The following is a 20,232-nucleotide window of genomic DNA, read 5'->3' as shown; positions in this document are numbered from 1 at the left end:
TGGATATACAAAAGACACGTAAACCTTCACAGAAGATGTATCAAACCATGGAAACCTTCACAGAAGATGTATCAAACCATGGAAACCTTCACAGAAGATGTATCAAACCATGGAAACCTTCACAGAAGATGTATCAAACCATGGAAACCTTTACAGAATATGTATCAAACCATGGAAACCTTCACAGAATATGTATCAAACCATGGAAACCTTTACAGAATATGTATCAAACCATGGAAACCTTCACAGAATATGTATCAAACCATGGAAACCTTCACAGAAGATGTATCAAGACATGGAAACCTTCACAGAAGATGTATCAAACCATGGAAACCTTCACAGAAGATGTATCACGACATGGAAAACCTTCACAGAATATGTATCAAGACATGGAAACCTTCACAGAAGATGTATCAAGACATGGAAACCTTCACAGAATATGTATCAAACCATGGAAACCTTCACAGAAGATGTATCAAACCATGTTTTTTAACAAACAGCTTTTACAATGCTTTTTACACCCCGCTACCATCCAGAAGGCGAGGTCAGTACAGGTGCATCAAAGCTGGGACCGAGAGACTGAAAAACAGCTTCTATCTCAAGGCCATCAGACTGTTAAATAGCCACCACTAACATTGAGTGGCTGCTGCCAACACACTGTCATTGACACTGACCCAACTCCAGCCATTTTAATAATGGGAATTGATGGGAAATGATGTAAATATATCACTAGCCACTTTAAACAATGCTACCTTATATAATGTTACTTACCCTACATTATTCATCTCATATACATATGTATATACTGTACTCTACAACATCGACTGCATCCTTATGTAACACATGTATCACTAGCCACTTTAACTATGCCACTTTGTTTACTTTGTCTACATACTCATCTCATATGTATATACTGTACTCGATACCATCTACTGTATGCTGCTCTGTACCATCACTCATTCATATATCCTTATGTACATGTTCCTTATCCCCTTACACTGTGTATAAGACAGTAGTTTTGGAATTGTTAGTTAGATTACTTGTTGGTTATCACTGCATTGTCGGAACTAGAAGCACAAGCATTTCGCTACACTCGCATTAACATCTGCTAACCATGTGTATGTGACAAATAAAATTTGATTTGATTTGATTTGATTTGATTTACAACTGATTTAAACAGAGTAGACAACAAAGTAGAAGCAATTTTGGTCAACTAAAAAGTCCTCCTTAAAATCTACCCGCAATTATAAACTGTGTGGTTCCAGCCCTGAATGCTGATTGGCTGACAGCCGTGGTACATGAGACCGTATACCACAGGTATGACAAAACATGTGTTATTACTGCTCTAATTACTTTAGTAACCAGTTTATAATAGCAATAAGGCCAGAGGGGCTGTGGTATATGGTCAATATACCACGGCTAAGATCTGTGTCCAGGCACTCCGCACTGCATCGCGTGAAAGAACAGCCCTTAGCTGTGGTATATTGGCCATATACCACAGCCCCTCGGGTCTTATTGCTTCAACGTAGTATTGTATATATATATATATCAGAGCTACATAAAGAAACTACCTAGTATGTAAAGATGTAGGATTGCTTCAAGTTATATTTAGTTGATTGCTAACATGAACTGCATCAACAACATTCCAAAGTAATCTAATAAGTTTGTAGATAACCTTTTGCGCCACACTCCTGTTGTTCAGACAGGAGTGTATTGATTAGTGTACACTGAGCAAAAAATTTTGCAATGAAAACAAGAGTTTCTATTGGACAAATTCAGGATAGTCCCACCCGTTTCGTATTCTTCTGTTAGGCTACCTGCCACCCCTCTCACCACTAGGCTACCTGCCGCCCCTCCCCTCTAACCACTAGGCTACCTGCCGCCACTCCCCTCTAACCACTAGGCTACCTGCCGCCCCTCCCCTCTAACCACTAGTCTACCTGCCACCCCTCTAACCACTAGGCTACCTGCCGCCCCTCTAACTACTAGGCTACCTGCCGCCCCTCTAACCACTAGGCTACCTGCCGCCCCTCTAACCACTAGGCTACCTGCCGCCCCTCTAACAACTAGGCTACCTGCCGCCCCTCTAACCACTAGGCTACCTGCCACCCCTCTCACCACTAGGCTACCTGCCGCCCCTTTAACTACTAGGCTACCTGCCACCCCTCTAAACACTAGGATACCTGCCGCCCCTCTAACTACTAGGCTACCTGCCACCCCTCTAAACACTAGGCTACCCACCACCCCTCTAAACACTAGGCTACCTGCCGCCCCTCTAAACACTAGGCTACCTGCCGCCCCTATAAACACTAGGCTACCTGCCGCCCCTCTAAACACTAGGCTACCTGCCGCCCCTCTAAACACTAGGCTACCTGCCGCCCCTCTAACCACTAGGCTACCTGCCGCCCCTCTAACCACTAGGCTACCTGCCGCCCCTCTAACCACTAGGCTACCTGCCGCCCTCTAAACACTAGGCTACCTGCCGCCCCTCTAAACACTAGGCTACCTGCCGCCCCTATAAACACTAGGCTACCTGCCGCCCCTCTAAACACTAGGCTACCTGCCGCCCCTCTAAACACTAGGCTACCTGCCGCCCCTCTAACCACTAGGCTACCTGCCGCCCCTCTAACCACTAGGCTACCTGCCGCCCCTCCAACCACTAGGCTACCTGCCGCCCCTCTAACCACTAGGCTACCTGCCGCCCCTCTAACCACTAGGCTACCTGCCGCCCCTCTAAACACTAGGCTACCTGCCGCCCCTCTAAACACTAGGCTACCTGCCGCCCCTCTAAACACTAGGCTACCTGCCGCCCCTCTAAACACTAGGCTACCTGCCGCCCCTCTAACCACTAGGCTACCTGCCACCCCTCTAACCACTAGGCTACCTGCCGCCCCTCTAACCACTAGGCTACCTGCCGCCCCTCTAACCACTAGGCTACCTGCCGCCCCTCTAACCACTAGGCTACCTGCCGCCCCTCTAACCACTAGGCTACCTGCCGCCCCTCTAACCACTAGGCTACCCTGCCGCCCCTCTAACCACTAGGCTACCTGCCACCCCTCTAACCACTAGGCTACCTGCCGCCCCTCTAACCACTAGGCTACCTGCCGCCCCTCTAACCACTAGGCTACCTGCCGCCCCTCTAACCACTAGGCTACCTGCCGCCCCTCTAACCACTAGGCTACCTGCCGCCCCTCTAACCACTAGGCTACTGGCCATCTCAGCGAAAAATATGATTTGACATTTGTTCAGGTACCGACTCCCACTCGTTTCTGTTCTTATGGCTGTACAATTTTGATTGATGTTGTAAGTTCTGTTCAAGATCAAGCATTCGTGACCAACTATATTCATTGGGTTTGGCTTGTTAAACCCGTGCCACTGCAGCTGCAGTCATCCAACAATGATTTGCAATTTGTTGAAATTGCTGCTGCCTGTGCACGAGCTGAGCGCCTGCTGCTGACGTCACTCACAATGCACTTTTACAGTCAGGCACGTGTGTTGTGACTGAGTGTGTGACAGAAAAACGTTTTTGTGTCATTTAGAGGGAAAATGCGTGCATTTTAACATGAGTCACTTTTCAAAAGTCGCTAAAAGTTCAAAATAAATGTTTTAAAAGTAGCTAAATTTGTTGCTAGGTGCTGTTTGAAAAAAAAGTTTCCAGAGTCAGTCACTTGATTTGGAGGTTTGATTGATTGAGATTGATTGATTCATTTGATTAGCTCTTTTGTCCTCCGGCCGAAGTATACGACCATCATTGCGTTCTTATGACTTGATAAATAAATGTATTTTTCTTGGTCAATCTTCATTTTATACCGCTCCTGTGTTCCGTGGCTTTTAATATGGAAAATTCACAGGACATTTTGCCCGGGACTTTTATTTTGACACAATTCAAGGCGGAGCGTAGGCGTGGCTAGCTTCACAATGCTCATTGATTGGCTCTAAATATCCTGATGGTCTCTCCCCATTTTCTGGTCAGCTGAGGAGTCGGTCAGTCATGTGACTAAAGTCTGACATGACACAATAGTGTAATGAAAAGTGTTGTCATTGTGAAGTTCTTGTGATCAAGTCGGGATGATGGGGTTGACGAAAACAAGCGCTTGCAGCGTTGTGTTGCTACTTGTCGTGGCAATTGATACAGGTAATTAGTTAGCTCTGTCTAGTGATTGTGTCCGATATATCTGTGTTTCAAATAGTTCAATTCCAGTTTGAATATTAACTGCGCCGTTATCCAAACATGCTTGAAATCACGACGGTGACTCCACAGAGTTTAGTCCGCTAAGTACGGTGACTCAGGCTCCAGCAATCAAATGGATTAAATCGATTAATGTGCTTTACTTGGTCGGGTTTCATGTCAGCGTTCAATGTGAAAGCAAAAGTTGGCTAGATACAATGTTAACGTTTTCCTGATCAGAAACCCCCCCCACTGCGCTGTTCCACGACGTCTGCTGCAGCAATCCGGGCTGGGGATTTTGCAATTAGACTGCATTTAAAGACCAACCGCAGCATTTTTAATAACATCATTTCAATGTCTCCAACTCTTGTTTGCAGGGTTCTCGAATCCCCTCAAATCAAAAGAATCCTGGGGATATGTTGACGTACGCGAGGGGGCACATATGTTCTGGTGGCTTTACTATGCTGACAGCCCGTCCGCCAGCTACTCCCAGCTGCCTCTCGTGATGTGGCTGCAGGTGAGTAACCTTACACTAGTCTACACTATACTACTCTCTTACCCATCTAGAAGTGAAGTGAGTAACCTTACACTACACTAGTCTACACTATACTACTCTCTTACCTATCTGGGAGTGAAGTGAGTAACCTTACACTACACTAGTCTACACTATACTACTCTCTTACCCATCTGGGAGTGAAGTGAGTAACCTTACACTACACGACTCTTACCTAGCTACAAGTGGGTAACCTTACACCACAGGTGGTTGGTAGCACCTTAATTGGGGAGGGCAGGCTCATGATAATGACTGGAGTGGAACTGCAAGAGATACATCCTCTACCATCCCTCCCTCTGTATCTCTTACAGTGAGAGGGAGGGAGGGTAGAGGAGGTATCTCCTACAGGGAGAGGGAGGGAGAGTAGAGGGAAGTATCTCTTACAGGGAGAGGGAGGGTAGAGGATATATCTCTAATAGTGGTACATGTCTCCATTCCAGGGAGGCCCGGGAGGATCAGGCTGTGGCTTCGGGAACTTTGAGGAGATCGGACCCCTGGACAGAGACCTTGAGCCTAGGAAAAACTCCACACACACACACACACACACACACACACACACACACACACACACACACACACACACACACACACACACACACACACACACACACACACACACACACACACGGCTCATCAATGGAAACTGTGATGTCAGTGTTTAAGGTGTGTGTGTTTTGCCCCTGCAGGTTCAGTACTCCAGTGTATTGTTCGTTGATAACCCGGTAGGAACAGGCTTCAGCTACACGGACTCAGACGAGGCCTTCGCTACTGACGTGTCTACGGTCGCCTCCGACATGCTGGTGCTGCTCAAACACTTCTTCAACAAGGAGGAACAGTTCCAGGTGGGTTCAGCTTCACACGGGTCGGATCACCAAGGGTGGGTTCAGCCTCACACGGGTTGGGTCACCAGGGGTGGGTTCAGCTTCACACGGGTCGGGTCACCAGGGGTGGGTTCAGCTTCACACGGGTCGGGTCACCAGGGGTGGGTTCAGCTTCACACGGGTCGGGTCACCAGGGGTGGGTTCAGCTTCACACGGGTCGGGTCACCAGGGGTGGGTTCAGCTTCACACGGGTCGGGTCACCAGGGGTGGGTTCAGCTTCACACGGGTCGGGTCACCAGGGGTGGGTTCAGCTTCACACGGGTCGGATCACCAGGGGTGGGTTCAGCTTCACACGGGTCGGATCACCAGGGGTGGGTTCAGCTTCACACGGGTCGGATCACCAGGGGTGGGTTCAGCTTCACACGGGTCGTCGGGTCACCAGGGGTGGGTTCAGCTTCACACGGGTCGTCGGGTCACCAGGGGTGGGTTCAGCTTCACACGGGTCGTCGGGTCACCAGGGGTGGGTTCAGCTTCACACGGGTCGTCGGGTCACCAGGGGTGGGTTCAGCTTCACACGGGTCGTCGGGTCACCAGGGGTGGGTTCAGCTTCACACGGGTCGTCGGGTCACCAGGGGTGGGTTCAGCTTCACACGGGGTCGGGTCACCAGGGGTGGGTTCAGCTCACACGGGTCGGATCACCAGGGGTGGGTCACACGGGTCGGATCACCAGGGGTGGGTTCAGCCTCACACGGGTCGGATCACCAGGGGTGGGTTCAGCCTCACACGGGTCGGATCACCAGGGGTGGGTTCAGCCTCACACGGGTCGGATCACCAGGGGTGGGTTCAGCCTCACACGGGTCGGATCACCAGGGGTGGGTTCAGCCTCACACGGGTCGGATCACCAGGGGTGGGTTCAGCCTCACACGGGTCGGATCACCAGGGGGGTGGGTTCAGCCTCACACGGGTCGGATCACCAGGGGTGGGTTCAGCCTCACACGGGTCGGATCACCAGGGGTGAGTTCCGGGTGGGTTCAGCTTCACACGGGTCGGATCACCAGGGGTGGGTTCAGCCTCACACGGGTCGGATCACCAGGGGTGGGGGGTGGGTTCAGCTTCACACGGGTCGGGTCACCAGGGGTGGGTTCAGCTTCACACGGGTCGGGTCACCAGGGGTGGGTTCAGCTTCACACGGGTCGGGTCACCAGGGGTGGGTTCAGCTTCACACGGGTCGGGTCACCAGGGGTGGGTTCAGCTTCACACTGGTCGGATCACCAGGGGTGGGTTCAGCTTCACACGGGTCGGATCACCAGGGGTGGGTTCAGCTTCACACGGGTCGGATCACCAGGGGTGGGTTCAGCCTCACACGGGTCGTATCACCAGGGGTGGGTTCAGCCTCACACGGGTCGGATCACCAGGGGTGGGTTCAGCCTCACACGGGTCGGATCACCAGGGGTGGGTTCAGCCTCACACGGGTCGGATCACCAGGGGTGGGTTCAGCCTCACACGGGTCGGATCACCAGGGGTGGGTTCAGCCTCACACGGGTCGGATCACCAGGGGTGGGTTCAGCCTCACACGGGTCGGATCACCAGGGGTGGGTTCAGCCTCACACGGGTCGGATCACCAGGGGTGGGTTCAGCCTCACCAGGGGTGGGTTCAGCCTCACCAGGGGTGGGTTCAGCCTCACACGGGTCGGATCACCAGGGGTGAGTTCCGGGTGGGTTCAGCTTCACACGGGTCGGATCACCAGGGGTGAGTTCAGCTTCACACGGGTCGGATCACCAGGGGAGAGTTCCGGGTGGGTTCAGCTTCACGCGGGTCGGATCACCAGGGGTGGGTTCAGCTTCACACGGGTCGGGGCTGTATTGTCTCAAACTACTCAATACATTTACATTTTTTAAATTTACATTTTTTAAATTATTTTTTAAAATAATATAGATTTTTAACCTATTGTTATTTTTTGTCTTCTCTAGAGCGTGCCCTTCTACATATTCTCAGAGTCCTATGGAGGGAAGATGGCTGCCGCGATCTCACTGGAACTCACTAAGGTAGGCACAAATTGCATCCTATTCCCTGTATAGTGTATATGGGCTCTGGTCGAAAGCAGTGCACTCTAAAGGGAGTAGTGGAGCCATTTGGGATGAGAACCTTCTGTCTCTGCTGTGGGGAAACCTTTTCCAGTTCTAACACTTGGTATGTAAGTGAATAGGAACCACGCATGGAGAAACTGGTAGCTCAGTTGTACCTGACTCGATAATGGAACAGGGTTTTCAAACTAAAGACTGATATTCACTGTCATGTGTTGAGCCATGCATGACTCAGAGAGGAACTAATGACTGGTGCTAAGTTGGGGCCTACTTCCTCAAACCTCTACCCACACTGGTCAGCACAGTACCTTGGGTTCCTGTCTGTCTCGGCCTTTCTAGCTGTCTCTGTCTCTCTCAATTCAATATACTTTAATGACATGGGAGGAGTTGTGCCTCTTGGCTAATGATATTCAAGATAATAATTGACTGGTTAATTCCTGGAATAATTCATTGATCTGATTTGGTTACTGTATTATTGACTGTATGTTTTACTCCATGTGTAACTCTGTGTCATTGTATCTGTCGAATTGCTTTGCTTTATCTTGGCCAGGTCGATATTGTAAATGAGAACTTGTTCTCAACTTGCCTACCTGGTTAAATAAAGGTGAAATAAATCAAATAAAATTAGGTTATCCTATCCAAATGAATCTGAGGGTCACCATTTAAGGGTTGGATTGGAGACCTTTTGAATAAACTTTATCGGTAGTTATCACTAGCCGTTATACCACTTAATCCTATATCAACAATTGTCTTAATGAACAGTCAATTACTCCATTATCATTACAGGCAATTACTCCGTTATCATTAGTCACTTACTCCGTTATCATTAGTCACTTGCTCCGTTATCATTAGTCACTTGCTCCGTTATCATTAGTCACTTGCTCCGTTATCATTACAGTCACTTGCTCCGTTATCATTACAGTCACTTGCTCCGTTATCATTACAGTCACTTGCTCCGTTATCATTACAGTCACTTGCTCCGTTATCATTACAGTCATAATTTATCATTAGTCACTTGCTCCGTTATCATTACAGTCACTTGCTCCGTTATCATTACAGTCACAAATTAATAATTTGTTCTTAACTGACTTGCCTAGTTAAATAAAGGTTCATATAAAATAACAGTGTTTAAGAAAACGTGTTTACTTTGTCATTTTGTGCTATTGGCTCCATTTTCTCTTTGTCACAAAAAAATGGGACGAAAAAGTCAGACTCTTTCTCTCTTTCAATACGCGTCTCTTGGTACGCGTCTCTGCGTCTCCTGGTACGCGTCTCCTGGTACGCGTCTCCTGGTACGCGTCTCCTGGTACGCGTCTCTTGGTACGCGTCTCTGCGTCTCTTGGTACGCGTCTCTGCGTCTCTTGGTACGCGTCTCTGCGTCTCTTGGTACGCGTCTCTGCGTCTCCTGGTACGCGTCTCTGCGTCTCCTGGTACGCGTCTCTGCGTCTCTTGGTACGCGTCTCTGCGTCTCCTGGTACGCGTCTCCTGGTACGCGTCTCCTGGTACGCGTCTCCTGGTACGCGTCTCCTGGTACGCGTCTCCTGGTACGCGTCTCTTGGTACGCGTCTCTGCGTCTCCTGGTACGCGTCTCTGCGTCTCTGGTACGCGTCTCTGCGTCTCTTGGTACGCGTCTCTGCGTCTCTTGGTACGCGTCTCTGCGTCTCTTGGTACGCGTCTCTGCGTCTCTTGGTACGCGTCTCTGCGTCTCTTGGTACGCGTCTCTGCGTCTCTTGGTACGCGTCTCTGCGTCTCTTGGTACGCGTCTCGCGTCTCTGGTACGCGTCTCTGCGTCTCTTGGTACGCGTCTCTCTGGTACGCGTCTCTTGGTACGCGTCTCTTGGTACGCGTCTCCTGGTACGCGTCTCCTGCGTCTCTTGGTACGCGTCTCTTGGTACGCGCGTCTCTTGGTACGCGTCTCTCTCTTGGTACGCGTCTCTGCGTCTCTTGGTACGCGTCTCTGCGTCTCTTGGTACGCGTCTCTTGGTACGCGTCTCCTGGTACGCGTCTCCTGGTACGCGTCTCTTGGTACGCGTCTCTTGGTACGCGTCTCTTGGTACGCGTCTCCTGGTACGCGTCTCTGCGTCTCCTGGTACGCGTCTCTGCGTCTCTTGGTACGCGTCTCTTGGTACGCGTCTCTGGTACGCGTCTCTTGGTACGCGTCTCTTGGTACGCGTCTCTTGGTACGCGTCTCTGCGTCTCTTGGTACGCGTCTCTGCGTCTCTTGGTACGCGTCTCTGCGTCTCCTGGTACGCGTCTCTGCGTCTCTGCGTCTCCTGGTACGCGTCTCTGCACGTGCGTCTCTGTACGTCTCCTGGTACGCGTCTCTTGGCGTCTCTTGGTACGTCCGTCTCCTGGTACGCGTCTCCTGGTCTCTTGGTACGCGTCTCTTGGTACGCGTCTCTTGGTACGCGTCTCTTGGTACGCGTCTCTTGGTCTCTCTTGGTACGCGTCTCTTGGTACGCGTCGTCTTCTTGGTCTCGCGTCTCTTGGTACGCGTCTCTTGGTACGCGTCTCTTGGTACGCGTCTCTGCGTCTCCTGGTACGCGTCTCTGCGTCTCTTGGTACGCGTCTCTGCGTCTCCTGGTACGCGTCTCTGCGTCTCTGCGTCTCCTGGTACGCGTCTCTGCGTCTCTGCGTCTCCTGGTACGCGTCTCTTGGTACGCGTCTCCTGGTACGCGTCTCTTGGTCTCTTGGTACGCGTCTCTTGGTCTCTTGGTACGCGTCTCTTGGTACGCGTCTCTGCGTCTCTTGGTACGCGTCTCTTGGTACGCGTCTCTGCGTCTCTTGGTACGCGTCTCTTGGTACGCGTCTCTTGGTACGCGTCTCTTGGTACGCGTCTCTTGGTACGCGTCTCTTGGTACGCGTCTCTTGGTACGCGTCTCTGCGTCTTGGTACGCGTCTCTTGGTACGCGTCTCTTGGTCCGCGTCTCTTGGTACGCGTCTCTTGGTACGCGTCTCTGCGTCTCTTGGTACGCGTCTCTTGGTACGCTGGTCTTGGTACGCGTCTCTTGGTACGCGTCTCTTGGCACGCGTCTCTTGGTACGCGTCTCTGCGTCTCTTGGTACGCGTCTCTCTCTTGGTACGCGTCTCTGCGTCTGGTACGCGTCTCTTGGCACGCGTCTGGTACGCGTCTCTTGGTACGCGTCTCTTGTACAGCGTCTCTTGGTGCGTCTCTTGGTACGCGTCTCGCGTCTCTTGGTACGCGTCTCTCACGCGTCTCTTGGTACGCGTCTCTTGGTACGCGTCTCTCGTCTCTTGGTACGCGTCTCTGCGTCTCTTGGTACGCGTCTCTTGGTACGCGTCTCTCTGCGTCTCTTGGTACGCGTCTTGGTACGCGTCTCTTGGTACGCGTCTCTTGGTACGCGCGTCTCTTGGGCTCTCAAGCCTGGCTGGTGGTAACCCATGCAGATCACTTGGTGTACTGCTGACAGACTGTCTTCTGACCTCCTCTTGGACATTCAGTCTTGGTACGCGTAGAGCAGTTTATTCGTCTTGTGCGTCTCTTGGTACGCGGCGCCGTCTCTTGGTACGGACCTGTACATCTGGGATGTAGCCTGGCTGGTTCTCCATCAGACCCCAACTGAGGGGGACTTCACTTCATCTGCTCTGTTCTCCATCGACCCCAACTGAGGGGAACTGAGGGGGACTTCACTTCATCTGCTCTGTTCTCCATCAACCCCAACTGAGGGGAACTGAGGGGGACTTCACTTCATCTGCTCTGTTCTCCATCGACCCCAACTGAGGAGAACTGAGGGGGACTTCACTTCATCGGCTCTGTTCTCCATCAACCCCAACTGAGGGGGACTTCACTTCATCGGCTCTGTTCTCCATCGACCCCAACTGAGGGGGACTTCACTTCATCGGCTCTGTTTTCCATCAACCCCAAATGAGGGGGACTTCACTTCATCGGCTCTGTTCTCCATCGACCCCAACTGAGGGGGACTTCACTTCATCGGCTCTGTTTTCCATCAACCCCAAATGAGGGGGACTTCACTTCATCTGCTCTGTTCTCCATCGACCCCAACTGAGGGGAACTGAGGGGGACTTCACTTCATCGGCTCTGTTCTCCATCGACCCCAAATGAGGGGAACTGAGGGGGACTTCACTTCATCGGCACCACAAAAGTAAAACCTTCCCATGAATCAAAGTAAACGTGTAACAACGATGGTCAAATAAGACCGGAATATACTCGGCTGTTAGTGGTGAAGCAATAATAATTATCTTTGTGGTGGTAATAATATTAACAGCAATTACAATACATAACGAGAATTCTGGTACCAGTTGTAAAATGACTGTTAGTAATGGCATGTTAAAGACTAGTAATTGTGTGTGTCACACACTCTCTCTAATTGTCTGTAACACATCTCTCTCTCTCTCTAGGCCGTAGAAAAAGGAACCCTGAAGTGTAACTTTGTCGGAGTGGCTCTGGGAGACTCTTGGATCTCTCCACTGGGTCAGTATTTACCTCAGAGCACGGAACATCCAGACACCCACTTAGAGCGTCGGAACGCCCACTTAGAGCGTGGGACCGCCCACTTAGAGCGTCGGAACGCCCACTTAGAGCGTGGGGACGCCCACTTAGAGCGTAGACGCGTGGGGACGCCCACTTAGAGCGTGGGGACGCCCACTTAGAGCGTGGGGACGCCCACTTAGAGCGTGGGGACGCCCACTTAGAGCATCCACACGCCCACTTAGAGCGTGGGGACGCCCACTTAGAGCGTGGGGACGCCCACTTAGAGCGTGGGGACGCCCACTTAGAGCGTGGGGACGGAGCGTGGGGACGCCCACTTAGAGCGTGGGGACGCCCACTTAGAGCGTGGGGACGCCCACTTAGAGCGTGGGGACGCCCACTTAGAGCGTGGGGACGCCCACTTAGAGCGTGGGGACGTGACTTTTCCCTTGTGAATATCAGAACATGTCTGATAAAACCTTCAGCAGACAGCTGTTTAAAAGTCAGACCAGTCTGTACAACACTGTATTGGCCAGAAAGGTCTACTCTAACCCTGAAACGCCTGAGATTTACCACTAGTGTCCAGTTCAGGCTCACTAACCACACGTGAACACACTGCGTACCAAATGCCACACTATTCCCTATATAGGGTACTACTTACGTCAAGAGCCCTATGGGTCCTGGTCAACCGTAGTGGCCTAACAGGAAATAAGGTGTAATTTGGTTCTCCGCTGTTGTTCCCTGTGTGGTCATGTGACTGACTGAACAAACGGTTAATCTACTGCTGCAGGTTTCTCCTCTTGTAAAAACCCTTGTCTGGACGGCTCAGAACAGCTTCATGCATGAGGGGTTGTTGTACTGTTCCGGTCAAAGTCACCAGGGGTGTGTTCATAAGTGCACACCCGTAGCAAACTGTTTTTGCAACGTGAACACTCATTTCTTATTGGAGAAGTTCAGGTAGGTCCCCTTTCGGTTTCAGCCCTGGTTGCTTCTGCGTTGTTCCACCCCCCCCCCCCTGGCTAGCTAACCAGTGTGTTCCCTACTGACGGTATAACCCTGGCTAGCTAACCAGTGTGTTCCCTACTGACGGTATGACCCTGGCTAGCTAACCAGTGTGTTCCTACTGACGGTATGACCCTGGCTAGCTAACCAGTGTGTTCCCTACTGACGGTATAACCCTGGCTAGCTAACCAGTGTGTTCCCTACTGACGGTATGACCCTGACTAGCTAACCAGTGTGTCCTACTGACGGTATGACCCTGGCTAGCTAACCAGTGTGTTCCCTACTGACGGTATGACCCTGGCTAGCTAACCAGTGTGTTCCCTACTGACGGTATAACCCTGGCTAGCTAACCAGTGTGTTCCCTACTGACGGTATAACCCTGGCTAGCTAACCAGTGTGTTCCCTACTGACTGTATGACCCTGGCTAGCTAACCAGTGTGTTCCCTACTGACGGTATGACCCTGGCTAGCTAACCAGTGTGTTCCCTACTGACTGTATAACCCTGGCTAGCTAACCAGTGTGTTCCCTACTGACGGTATGACCCTGGCTAGCTAACCAGTGTGTTTCCTACTGACTGTATAAATAAATAAATAAATAATATATGACAGACCTGGCTTACAGCTAACCAGTGGGTGTTCGAACCCACTACTGACGCGTATGACCAACTGAAGAGGTCAGAGGTAAGGTTCAATTTGGGAAAACATCTGGGCCGTGTTAACTAAGCACTAAACAGGTGGAATCCCTGACCACTAACCCTTATCACTGAGGATCAGTGATTTCAGTCCACTTGCTCACTGTATAGGCTAGGTGGTAACCCAGCTTATACATATCCTCTTAGTCCCAAGTTCACAGTGCTTTCCCATTTGTTATTGTCCCCATTCATGGTGCCTAATGCACAACTGCACAGCAAAGCAATGCTTTTCTCCTCTTCATCTGCAGACTCTGTTATGACCTGGGGTCCTTATCTGTACACCACGGTCCAGGTAGTCCCCTCCGTTTCCCATTCTGTTTTTGTCCCCATTCGGTGCCTAATGAACTGCACAGCAAGCAGCAAACGTTCTTCTCCTCTTCATCTGCAGACTCTGTTAGACACACACACACACACACACACACACACACACACACACACACACAGCCTAGTAAAATGCGTTTTCCATGTTTGTTTTTTACAGGCACATTTAGCTTTTGATGTGTTTTACATTCTATGTAGTTCTTTCTGCAGACTGGGTTGTTTAAAGTCTGGAGAATACAAAATGCAGCTTGTTTTGGTACCTAGGTATTGTAGTTTCTCTTCTTCGACTGTCTCCCCATTGTCCTCCAGTCCCTGCTAGATGACTACGGCCTGCGGGAGGTGAGCAGTGGTGCATGTTGGGTAATGTAGTTCTCTGACCCGTCTCCCCATTGTCCTCCAGTCCCTGCTAGATGACTACGGCCTGCGGGAGGTGAGCAGTGCAGCAGAGGCGGTGAAGCAGGCGGTGGATCAGGGGCAGTACCTGAAGGCCACAGAGCTCTGGTCTGTCACTGAGAGTGTCGTGGAACAGGTCAGTTTTGTGTGTGTGTGAATCACTGAGAGTGTCGTGGAATGGGTCAGTGGTGTGTGTTGGTGTGAATCACTGAGAGTGTCGTGGAACGGGTCAGTGGTGTGTGTTGGTGTGAATCACTGAGAGTGTCGTGGAACGGGTCAGTGGTGTGTGTTGGTGTGAATCACTGAGAGAATGGTGTCAGTGTGTGTGTGTGTGTGTGTGTGTGTGTGTGTGAACTCCATGGTCATTCAGCTCCCGTCTGATTTCAGAACACAAACGGAGTCAACTTCTACAACATCCTCACCCAGGAACCTGATGAGGAGATGTCCTCCGTGGCTGGAGAAGGATTCCTCTGTAAGATGCCTTTTCAGTTCCGTCTTAAACCAGAGAATAACAAACAAACAAACAAATGGTTTATTTGAACATCCTGGTACATATTGTATGACATATTTTAAAACACAAGTAAAACAAGTTTTGATACAAAATATACAATCTGTGAAAAGATTGTCCTTTCTAGATTACACTGTCACTTCCTGTTTTTTAAGTTGGTTTACTTTTCGTGGTCCCTCCCACAGCCCTGCTGATGCGGCACCACATTAGCCCCTCCACCGCCAATCACTGAGCCAGTTGATGAACGGGCCAATCAGGAAGAAGCTGGGAATCATCCCTCAGAATGTCACCTGGGGAGGTAAGACACTGCTACTGAGTCAAAAAATTGATTCATTTTAAAAAGTGCTTATATTTAACTTTTTTGGCAACCCGACCAAATTCGCATAGACATATGTTTTATAAATCTGTCATTCTACTTGAAAGGAAGTCTAAGAAGCGGTAGATCTATTCTAGGTGTGCTATTTCTATGCGTCACATTCTTAAGTTACATTTTGTGTGTCTTGTACACCATCTTCAAACAGCTCAAATACAATATTTTTGGTTATGGAAAGCTGTTGCACCGCGCTTTAGATGGTACAATGATTCTCTACACAATGACTGTTTTGTCACAAACCGAAATTAGGTGAACTATTTAAAAAGTATATATATATATACATTTTTTAAATGTAACCAGGAAATGGTTGCATATTGCACCTTTTCTTTAAAAATAAGTGTGTCCTCCTCTCTGACCTCTCTCTCCTGCTCCACTTCTCAATCTCTCACCCTTCTCTCTGACGTCTCTCATATCTCCCGCTCCACTTCTCAATCTCTCACCCTCCTCTCTCACCCCTTCCCCCTCTAGGTCAGGCTGAGGCAGTGTTCAGCAGCATGTCAGGTGACTTCATGAAGCCAGTGGTGGACGTGGTGGATCAGCTGTTGGATGCCGGGGTCAACGTCACTGTCTACAACGGACAGCTGGACCTCATAGTGGACACCATGGGTCAGTGATTCCCCTAGCGAGAGTTGTTTACCGGTGGAGGGGCACAGAATCATCATGCAACACTTACATTTTGTAGTGAAATCTGTTGAAGCATAAACAGTGGAGACCGGGGAGGTGTCGTCCGGGGAGGTGTCGTCCGGGGAGGTGTCGTCCGGGGAGGTGTCGTCCGGGGAGGTGTCGTCAGGGGATGTTACTTTCTGAATGAAATCAGTTAGTAGCAGCTTGACAGGGTGTGATGTGGATGGGGGGGGGCCCAATGTGGATCTGGACGCGGGGGGGGGGGCGACGTGGATCATTTGGTGTCATCATAGTGGTTTCTGATTGGTGGTCAGACTGTCTCAGGTGGAACAAATTTACTCCTTTTTTCAATGTTGAAGACTTACGCAAACATTATTTCTGAATTTAAAAGAAATCTGAGTGATCTAGTTTTTCAAAAGTATCTGTAGTCATCTGATTATATTTTAGCTGGTAACAGATTTTTTATTTTATTTTTATAATCCGTTACTCCCCAACCCTGACTATAGTGCAGTCAACCATTAATCAATATTACCATTAATACATTGACTATTGGTCCCTGATACTTTCATACATGAGGATTGTTGATTTGGATACAGATGATCAATTGATTACTGATTGATTGATTATGTCTTATCACAGGTCAGGAGCAATGGGTGAAGCAGCTGAAGTGGTTGGGGCTCCAGAGCTTCAGCCAAATGAAATGGACCGCCCTTAATGACCCTGCCTTCCCGGGGGTGACCGGCGCCTTCTACAAGACCTACAAGAACTTCTCCTTCTACTGGATCCTTAAGGCTGGTCACATGGTGAGGAAACAGAAACGTGTGTCCTAAAATCTCTTTTTTCTTTTCAACATTATATTTATTAGCTTTTCAGACGGGGTCAAGCATCAGTTGGAACAGTAATATTGATCTCTCCTTTTCTCCCAAAGTGCAACCTTGTTTTACTTCCCTTCGTGGGTTTGAAACAAAATGACTGGTATATGGAAACATCCTCTATAGCCCATGCCTACATAAATCCCTTGGTTTTTACAATGGTGGAGAGTAGTGAATGAGTGTACACTTCAGGAGGGAGAGATTATTGGGACGTGAGCCTAGTGTCTGAGTAGGAAGGTGATGCAGAAGATTGAACCCCAGTATTCAGTCATTATAGCCTTTCATTGGGAATATCTCAATTGCGTCCTCTCTCCTTCTCAAAGCCTGTTGGAGGAGAAGATAAGAGGGGAGGGGCCTCTGGCTTTCTCATCCAATGGGTTTTGAGAAGGAGACAAGGAGAAAGGTTATGCAATTGAGATCCTCCCCTAGTATCCCTTTTGTCTTGCACTCCCATGATTCATTGCTCTCTCTCTGTTATCAGATCCCCTCGGACCAGGGACCCATGGCACTGCAGATGCTGAAGATGATCACACAGCAGGACTGACACACACACACACTCTCTCACTTAATAACACACACACGCATACCGCACACACTAGAGCTGGACGATATGGAGACAAACCAATCCAGATTATGATATATTTCCTTTTTTATTTTTTGCAATATTGTTAAATCAGTTATTTTGGGGGAGGTGTGCTAAAGCCGGACCACATGGACTAAAAGTCCTATCGTGATGAATGTAACTACTGTGTTTAATAGTGAGTTACTTTACATTAGCGAAGAGCTAGCTATCATGTTTAATGGTTAGTTACTTTACATTAGCGAAGAGCTAGCTATCATGTTTAATGGTTAGTTACTTTACATTAGCGAAGAGCTAGCTATCATGTTTAATGGTTAGTTACTTTACATTAGCGAAGAGCTAGCTATCATGTTTAATGGTTAGTTACTTTACATTAGCGAAGAGCTAATAAGAGCATCTTCTGTAAGATGAGGGAATAAGAGCGTCTGCTAAATGACCCATTTTTAAATGTAAATTAGCGGCAGGGCTCTAGACGTGTGTTTCCAGGGCCAGGTAAGACAACTGAGATGGTAGACTACGATCCAAAAAGTAAGATTCCGGTACACAAGGATGGAGGCAGCGGTAACTGGTTGGTTGGTAGCTAGGACTCCGTTACACAAGGCGGGAGGCAGCAGTAACTGGTTGGTAGCTAGCTAGGACTCCGGTACACAAGGCGGGAGGCAGCGGTAACTGGTTGGTAGCTAGCTAGGACTCCGGTACACAAGGCGGGAGGCAGCGGTAACTGGTTGGTAGCTAGCTAGGACTCCGGTACACAAGGCGGGAGGCAGCGGTAACTGGTTGGTAGCTAGCTAGGACTCCGGTACACAAGGCAGGAGGCAGCGGTAACTGGTTGGTAGCTAGGACTCCGGTACACAAGGCGGGAGGCAGCGGTAACTGGTTGGTAGCTAGGACTCCCTTACACAAGGCGGGAGGCAGCGGTAACACTGGTTGCTAGCTAGCTAGGACACAGGTAGTTTCGTTCTCCCCTCATCATAATTTTATTTCCTTTTGACCAACATTTAAATCTCCTAGAATATCATGTGTCCCTCAAGCATGAAGATCAATACTAACCTACTTCATGGTGATTTGTTTGACAATCAGATAAAACCAGACATGTAGTGTTCATGCCACATTAAAAGGTCATACATTTTCACAGTTAAATGACATGTCTTCACACACAGGAAGTCCCGTGAAGAAAACATGTGTCTTCTTATGGAAATCAAATGCCAGTCCAACTGATTCATCCTGCTGCCAGCCCTGAGGGACAGGCTGAGACTTTTCATAGCAGGAATCAACAACGATGCATAGGCTATTACTGTTGACCAGATAATGGTTCTAGAACAATCCACAGGAACGTTGTGTAGCAAAATCCCCCCAAAGAATGGTTCTAGAACAATCCACAGGAACGTTGTGTAGCAAAATTCCCCCAAAGAATGGTTCTAGAACAATCCACAGGAACGTAGTGTAGCAAAATAACCCAAAACGATTTGGTATGAGGAAGATGGTGTCTGTAATTTTTTGGTTTATCGTCCCAGCTCTAGTACGTACACACACACACACACACACACACACACTCTCTCTGATGCCAGCTGGAATGGCTCTGTCAGATATAAGGCAATCAGGAAGAATCACCAAATATAACCGACTGCTCAGTCCAGCATCATATATTGATCTCTATCTCGTACCATTACTGACGACCAACTGCTCAGTCCCACATCATCCACACTGTACCATTATCCACCACAGAATCTGCTTCCATACTGGTGCACTATATAGGGAATAGGGTGCCATTTCAGATGGTGCACTATATAGGGAATAGGGTGCCATTTCAGATGGTGCACTATATAGGGAATAGGGTGCCATTTCAGATGGTGCACTATATAGGGAATAGGGTGCCATTTCAGATGGTGCACTATATAGGGAATAGGGTGCCATTTCAGATGGTGCACTATATCAGTGTTCAGCTCGTCTCTTGCAGCAGTAGCTCTGGTCCAGGGTGTTTTTTTCTCCGGCTTCGCTCTTCACTATTGGAGGACAATGATGAGAGAGCAGCTGAAAGACACCCTGCACCAGAGCTACTACAGGGGATACGGACCAGTACTTAAGATCTGTTGATTTAACTGATTTGGATTTTCTTTGTAAATTTGAGCTTAAGAACAATAATAAATAAAAAGCTTTTTTTTTCTAAATAGTGTGCCTGTTTGAATGTTTTTGGTGGAGATTTTGTTAACTAAAATATGAAACTAAGTCTCTAATTCTTTCATACATTTCTAAAATGTCCTCCGTGATGTTGGGTCCTTTTAGCTCAGTTGGTAGAGCATGGCGCTTGTAACGCCAGGGTAGTGGGTTCGATTCCCCGGGACCCCCATACGTAGAATGTATGCACACATGACTGTAAGTCGCTTTGGATAAAAGCGTCTGCTAAATGGCATATATTATTATTATTATTATGTTTTGTCAAACAGATCTCTTGTCAGACATTCAGTAACCAACATGGAACAAAATGTTATGACTCAAAAACAAAATTCAGAATGTGTTTAATTTTTATTTTTAAGTATCTTTATTGATGCTTCAATTAATTTATCATGTGGTGAATAATGTTTTTCTAGATGAAAGGATGCGTAGCGTGTAGTTTAAACGCTTGCTTTTCTCCTTAGAAAAAAAATAAAATCCTCTGGGTGTGGGAGGGGCCACAGCCTCCTCGATCTCCGCGATTGAGACTCTGGTGCATCCTCTGTGGAAGTCCGTAATGGGAGTCTCTATATGTATTGGGGGAGTCTCTCTCTATATGTATTGTGGGGAGTCGAGTCTC

At 48.9% G+C, this 20,232-nt stretch overlaps 1 pseudogene; it reads left to right on the top strand.

The window, feature by feature from the left end:
• Nucleotides 1–3,977: 3,977 nt before the first annotated feature.
• On the top strand, nucleotides 3,978–18,189 carry LOC124027536 (annotated as a pseudogene).
• Nucleotides 18,190–20,232: the final 2,043 nt, after the last annotated feature.

Source organism: Oncorhynchus gorbuscha, unplaced genomic scaffold (assembly GCF_021184085.1).
Source record: "Oncorhynchus gorbuscha isolate QuinsamMale2020 ecotype Even-year unplaced genomic scaffold, OgorEven_v1.0 Un_scaffold_3341, whole genome shotgun sequence".
Taxonomy (NCBI): Eukaryota; Metazoa; Chordata; class Actinopteri; order Salmoniformes; family Salmonidae; genus Oncorhynchus; species Oncorhynchus gorbuscha.
This window is presented reverse-complemented; position numbering and strand designations above follow the sequence as displayed.